Source organism: Tupaia chinensis, unplaced genomic scaffold, assembly GCF_000334495.1.
Source record: "Tupaia chinensis unplaced genomic scaffold, TupChi_1.0 Scaffold000479_1, whole genome shotgun sequence".
Lineage (NCBI taxonomy): Eukaryota > Metazoa > Chordata > Mammalia > Scandentia > Tupaiidae > Tupaia > Tupaia belangeri.
Window position 1 is genome coordinate 210,585 of NW_006159991.1, and position 7,290 is coordinate 217,874.

General features: G+C 41.9%; 1 long non-coding RNA gene across 1 annotated transcript in view; it reads right to left on the minus strand.

The window, feature by feature from the left end:
* The window catches only part of LOC114009190 (uncharacterized), a 28,329-nt gene that overhangs the window by 19,899 nt on the left and 1,140 nt on the right, over positions 1 to 7,290 (minus strand). The window contains exon 2 of the long non-coding RNA XR_003550645.1: positions 3,410 to 3,448. This is a non-coding gene — a long non-coding RNA (uncharacterized LOC114009190). The remainder of the gene's footprint in view (positions 1 to 3,409; positions 3,449 to 7,290) is intronic.

Here is a 7,290-nt window from a genome sequence, read left to right on the forward strand (position 1 = left end):
GGGGGGGGGGGGGGGCGGGCAGGCAGCATGGTTGTTAAGGGCGTTGGACTCCCACATGGCCAATTGTGGTTCGAGTCCCGAACTTGGAAGCTTGATTTCTCACTTACTCTCTGTCTCACACACACACACACAGAGTATGTGTGTCTCTCTCTCTGAAAATATTAAAATAATAATAATAATAAAGTTAAATAAAATAATTCTTTTTTTTCTTTCTTTCTTGTTTTGGAGAGGTTTTTGCTATAAGGCACATGCGCTCGCCAGACAGACAGACAGAAAGCGAGAAATCACCCCCCGGGGGGATGGCCACGCCCCAGCAATCCCTTCTCCTCCATTCTCCTCTCGGGATCTTGGGCACGCACGCACATGCGCCCGGCGTGAGTTTTAAGCCACCGGGTCCAGGACGCGAACCGCAGTTGACTACGTGGGAGTCCAGCGACATAGCCGTTACGCTAACTGCTGGTTCCCAATAAAATAATTTTTTTTAAAAAAATGAGTTGGGGAACCAGCAGGTGGTGTGGTGGTTAAGGTGCTGGATGCTTCCACATGGCAAACCACGATTTGAGTCCCAGAACTGGTGTCTTGCTTTCTCACTTTCCCTTTCTTTCTTTCCTTTGTCTCTCTCTGGTCAAATTAAAATAAATAAATGACTAAATAAAATTAAATAAATAATTCTTTAAAAAAAAAAAAGTGAGTTGGGGACTAGCAGGTGGCATAGTGGTTAAAGGCACTGGACTCCCACAAGGCCAATCATAGTTCAAGTCCTCGACCTGATGGCTTCCTTCTCACTTTCCCTCTCTCTCCCTCTCTCTCTGATCAACACCAGAAAATAATAATAAATAAAGTTAAAGTAAAATAATTCTTTTTTTAAAAAAAGCGGGCTTTGCTAACTTCTAACTAGGTGACCTCTCCCCTGCAGTTTCTTCTCCTGGAAAACAGGCATTATCATAGTACCTATACTTCATAGGGTTGTAGAATTTATGTGAATTAATCCATGAAAAATGCCTAACACAATGTAAGTGATCAATAAGTGTCAGCTTCTCTTGTACATATAGGTTCAGCCCCAGAAGAATACTCAAACTGGTAAGATAAGAAGGCTGTGAAATAAAATAAGAGATAAATTCTGTTCTCCAACTCGATGAGATAAATTTATGTTTTCTGGATGGGGAAAAAAAAGTCACTTTGGCTCTTTTTATGTATTTCTTTAGGCTTAATAAAGTAAAAAGGGTGTAACTAGGGACCAGCAGGTGGCATGGTGGTTAAGCACTAAAATCCCATATGGCTAACTGTAGTCTAATTCCTGGACCTGGAGGCTTCAAAATCACATCAGACGCTTATGCATGCATGCCCAATATTCTGAGAGGAGAGTGAAGGAGAAGGGATTGCGGCATGGTAATTCCCCCTTGGAGGGCGATCTCTCACTTTCCCTCTCTCTGTCTCTGTCTGTCTCTCTCTAGTGAGCACATGCACTCTATGACAAAAAAAAAAAAAAAAGAAAAGAAAAAAGCAGTGGAAATAAAAACAAAGAATTTAAAGAAGCTGCCATCTACTCCATCTTCTCTATAGCTACTTTCTTTTTTTTTTTTTTTTTGGAGAGGTTTTTGCTATAGGGCGCGTGTGCTCGCCAGAAAGACAGAGAGAGACAGAGAGACAGAAAGCGAGAAATCACCCTCCAGGGGGGATGGCCACGCCACAATCCCTTCTCCTCTATTCTCCTCTCGGGATCTTGGGCACGCATGCACACGTGCCCAATGTGAGTCTCAAGCCACCGGGTCCGGGACGCGAACTGCGGCTACGTGGGAGTACAACGACATAGCCATTACGCTAACTGCTGGTCCCTCTATAGTTATTTTCTAAATCATACCAACTTTTCTCTCACAGTTTCAGGCTGCAGCCCACAGGTCCTGAAAATTTCAAAATGCCATTATTTGATTCGCATAGTACATGATCAGGATTCTTTGCAGTAAGTAACAGAAGCCAATTATTCATGTGCATGTATGTATGTTTTTACATTTTTTAAATTTATTTCTTTCATGAGAGAGAGGTAGCTTCAAGAGGGTTTCACTACATTGTAGTGATCCTTCCTACTCCTCACCCACCAGCCTTCCAGGAACATGGGTATACCTGGCCTGTTCTGTCAACCTGGAATACCAACCCCAGACCTTCCCATTTTGGTCCAGTATCAGGCAACAGTGCCCCACCACCTGTACCACTAGGGCTGGGCCTCATTATTGGTGCTTTAATTGGAAAAGGAACATATGGGTACCTCAGAAAGTTGCTAGGATGACTGGGCATCAAGCTTGAAAAATGGAAATTTTGGCAGCCAGAGCCAGTATGGTGAGGAGACAATTGCCTTGGCCCCAAATCCTTTTGCTGGCATCAGACCTAGTTGGTCACTACTGCATGCTATCTTAAGCATCCTCAGCTAATTAATTGCTCTGCCCACATTAGACAAATGGCATGTTAGCTTCCTAGTCACTGCTTGATTCAGATATACCGAAGGTTTAGAAAACCACCAAACCCAAAAGAATATTTTTAAAAGATGAAAAAAAAAGCATTGAAAAGTCTTAATCGTCTAGAAAATAATAACAATATTCCCTACTGTTATGGTTTAGAAAATAGTTCACATTTTAAAATGTGGTCTTGGTAGACAGTGGCTGAATGTCTCCCAAGATTGGGGAGGTAAATCTCCCCTGGGGATTATGGGGAGGTAAATCCCCCCTGGCCACACCATAATCCCTTCTCCTCCATTCTCCTCTCAGGATTTTGGGCATACACACACATGCACCCAGTGTGTTTCTCAGGCCACTGGGTCTGGGATTTGACCCATGATTAGCCACGTGGGTGTCCAGTGCCTTAACTACCATGCAACCTGCTGCCAACCCCACCTGACACCCCACAAATTTTTTTTAATGTAGATTAAAGATATAAGTAAGGGGCCAGCAGGTGGTGTGGTGGTTAAAGGTACTGAATCCCCATATGGCTGACTGCGGTTTGAGTCCTGGACCTGGCAGCTTGCTTTCTCACTTTGCCTTTCTGTCCTTCTCTGGTCAAATTGAAATAAACAAATGACTAAATAAATTAATAAAGTTAAATGAAAAAACATTTTTTTTGGAGAGGTTTTTGCTATAGGGCGCGTGCGCTCGCCAGAAAGACAGAGAGAGACTGAGAGACAGAAAGCAAGAAATCACCCCCCATGAGGGATGGCCACACCACAATCCCTTCTCCTCCATTCTCCTCTCAGGATCCTGGGCACACACGCACACGCTCCCGGTGTGAGTCTCAAGCCACCGGGTCTGGGACGCGAACCGCAGTCGACTACGTGGGAGTACAGCGACATAGCCATTACGCTAACTCCTGGTCCCATGAAAAAACATTTTTAAAAAATATATAAGTAAACATTTTTCCTTACCACTACTGCTGTTAACACCTTTCCAAGTCTGTTCTTCATCTATAATACAGAGAAACCAGATTAGATGACAGAAGACATACCTATCTTCTTAAATTCTGTGATTCTATATAGAACTAAATAATATCAGTAACTTACATGTCAAGTCCTTGTTCACTTATAATAGTTAGAAAAGTAGGATATATTCATAATATATTCCTTCAAATTCCAACTGAACTTGGTTTCACTGGGTCTTGTTAGTCAAGAGGTGTTAAGTTGTAAAGAACCAGGATTATTCCTTTGGGGTTAAGATGAATTATTCTTTTCTTCTTTAAATATAAATTATAAATGGATTTGCAGTATATGAAATATCCAAATGAAAACTGGGGGGGAGGGGGGAAGAGCATCCAACCATAAGGATGCCAGCTTTCATAGAGACAAAACAGCTGCACTTTATATTAAATATTTCCATTTCTGTCCATGTTAGGCATGCCACAGACATAACTTATGAATATAAAGGGTTTCTTTCTTCTCCCTTAAATAATTTCTTCAATTAGTGTCAAATATGAAAAAAGCCTTTTATGAGTCCTCTCTTTGACTTTATTGTTAAATTTGACCTCTCTCTTTAGGTTTGTTTTCATTCAAGTATTTGCCATTTGCTTATTTTCCCAAGAATGTGTAGCCATTGTTTATATATACAGCTGACCCTTGAACAACACGGGTTTGAACTATGTAGGTCCACTTACATATGGCTTTTTTCAATAAATATTTTGGAAACTACAGAACACACTGTAAATGTATTTTCCATTCCTTATGATTGTCTTAATAACATGTTATTTTCTGTAGCTTACTTTATTGTAAAAATATAGCATATAATACACATAATATACAAAATATGGTTAACTGATTATTTATATTACCAGTAAGAATTCTGGTCAACAGTAGACTATTAGTAATTAAGTTCTGGGCACTCAAAAAAATTTTCTACCATGTGAGGCATCAGCACCCCTAACCCCCATGCTGTCTGAGGGTCAATTATATCTCTAACATTAAACAGTTTCTCCAGATCTCTAATATTTTACCAGTGACCAACTACCCGCTATAGCAGGTAGTATTATAATAGCCTGTCAAGACCAGCAGTTGGCGTAATGGCTATGTTGCTGGACTCCCATGTAGTCAACAGCAGTTTGAGTCCCAGACCTGGTGTCTTAAACTCACACCGGGTGTGTGTGCATGTGTGCTCAAAATCCCAGGAGGAGAATGGAGGAGAAGGGACTGTGGCGTGGCCACCTGCCTGGGAAGTGATTTCTCACTTTCTGTCTCTCTGTCTCTGTGTTTTTGGAAAGCGCACGTGCCCTATAGCAAACACCCCTCAAAAAAAAAAAAAAAACAATAATAACAAATAAATAATAATAGCCTGTCAATTCTTTGTAAAGGACTTATGCCAAATCCTGTGGTTGACCTCTTGGAGAAACACTTTGACAAAGTGGATAAGAGTTTGGGCTTTGCAGATCAGTCGGACCTGCCATGTGACTTAGTAATGAAGGGAGCTAGAAACCACACAGTTGACTATGGTTCAAATCCCAGCCCTGCTGGCTTAAAAAACACGCTGGACACCTGAGCATGCATGCTCAAAAATCCCAGAAGTATGGAGAAATGAAGCAGCAGTGATTGCAGCATGACCACATCCCCTTGGCAGGTGCTTGCTCCTCCCACCTCCTGTCTCCCTCTCTTTCTAAAGAGCCTGCATACCTGCTAGCAACCAAAAAAAAGACATTAGTCTCTGGAATCAGTGGACAACTTATCTACCATTTTGGGACCAACAGATGGCATAATTGTTACATCGCTGGACTCCCACATTGGGGATCAGGGTTCAATTCCTGGATCAGGCAGTTTGAAAGTCATGACAGGCATGTGTGTGTTTGTGCACCCAAAATGCCAAGAGAATGAAGGAGAAAAGATGCAGCATGAGGATGATTTCTCGCTGTCTCAATGTTTCTATTTCTGTCTCTCGAGCAAACACACACACCCTATAGCAACAACAACAACAAAACCTCTTAAAAAAAGTTACTGCCATCTTCAAATCCTCCTTTTCCTTATCTGTAAGACAAAAATAATAAGTATACATCCTTCTTGGGACTTAATAAGGGTTCCCCCTATATGTAAACTATTGTTATATGCTTGACTCAATCTAATCCTGAATCAGATTTTCAGGATAGTGAAAGACCACATAAATGTTAGAAGATTACTTATTAGTCAATGAGAAGAGGGGCCAATAGATAATACAGTGATTAAGATGCTAGACTCCACGAGGCCCACTGCGGTTCAAGTCCCAGATCCAGTGGCTTGAAACTCATGACAGATGCATTTGCATGTGTGCCCAAAATCCTGAAAGAAGAATGGAGGAGAAGGGATTGTACTATGAGGAGAACAGACAATGATTGTGGAGTGGCCACCCCCCAGAGGGTGATTTCTCACTTTCTGTCTCTCTGACTCTCTTTCTCTCCAGAGAGTGCACGTGCCCTATAGCAAAAATCTCTTTAAAAAAAAAAAAAAAAGTCAATGAGAAAAGTCACCTTCTTTTATAATTTAAGAATCTAAAAGTGGGGCCAGTGGGTAGCATGGTAGTTAAGGGAGCTGGACTCCCACATGGCTGACCACGGTTCCAGTCCCAGACCTGGCAGCTTGCTTTTTCACTTTCTCTCTCTCTCTCTCAGTCTCTCTCACTCTGTTCCTCTCTAGTCAAACTTTAAAAATAAATAAAGATAAATAAAAAATTCTTAAAAAAAAGTCTAAGAGCAAATAAAGTTTAAGTTTTCTACTTAAGCTCACACTATAAATAAGACAAGCCAAGCCATGGTTGTCATAAATTCCAGTCTAGAGCACACTACAAGAGTTTGTCTCTTTCTGTAACTGGAAGACCAAGGACCTTGTCCTCCAGATGCTTAAGATGTATTTGGAAGTGAAGACTAACAAACAAACCAGAGAGCCTAACTCACAATTGAGGCAGTTGTATTAATATAACAAAGTTTCCTGTGAAAAAGGTGGAGTCATCGGGACAAGCAGTGAGCATAATGGCTATGTTGCTGGACTCCCACGTAGTCGACAGCGGTTTGAGTCCCGGACCCGGTGGCTTAAACTCACACCGGGCGTGTGTCCGTGCGCGCCCAAGATCCTGAGAGGAGAATGGAGGAGAAGAGATTGCGGCGTGGCCATCCCTCCTGGGGGGGAATTTCTCGCTTTCTATCTCTCTGTCTGTCTGGCAAGTGCACGCACCCTATAGCAAAAACCTCTCCAAAAAAAATAAAAAGGTGGAGTCATTAGCAGAGGCTCATCAGAAAGACTGAGTAGTACAGGAAACTTTTTAGAAAGAAGACTTGAGGAAAGGCTTTCAGGAGTTTGATTCAACACCTGAATAAGAAGACATCTGAGAAACTAGGCAAGGATGCTCTCCTGAACATCCAACATTTGGAAACTTCCACTTATCACATATATAGTTCCCATACCTACTGGGTTGTTTGTGTTTGTTTCTTAACTTGCCCGAAGGCACCTGCACTTGCCAGAGAGAGAGAGGAAAAAAGCACCCCTTCTCACAGAGCATGATCCTGGTCTTGCCAAAATCCTTCCTCTTCCATTCTCTTTCCTTTCAGGATTTTGGGCACATGCACACACACCTGGCATGCAGAGTCGTCACTGGAACTATGTGGTTGGCCATGTAGAATCCAGCACCCTTAACCAACAACCATCAGGTCACAGGCTGGCCCCCATGCCTACAATTTAAAACAAGGAAGCTAAACTATTGTAGAAAAGGGAACGATATGTTTCTTCTTGTACATTCTGAAGTTATCTGAGGGAGATGGCAAGCTGAGAACTAAATCTCTCTCCCTTTCCAAATGTTTTTTTTT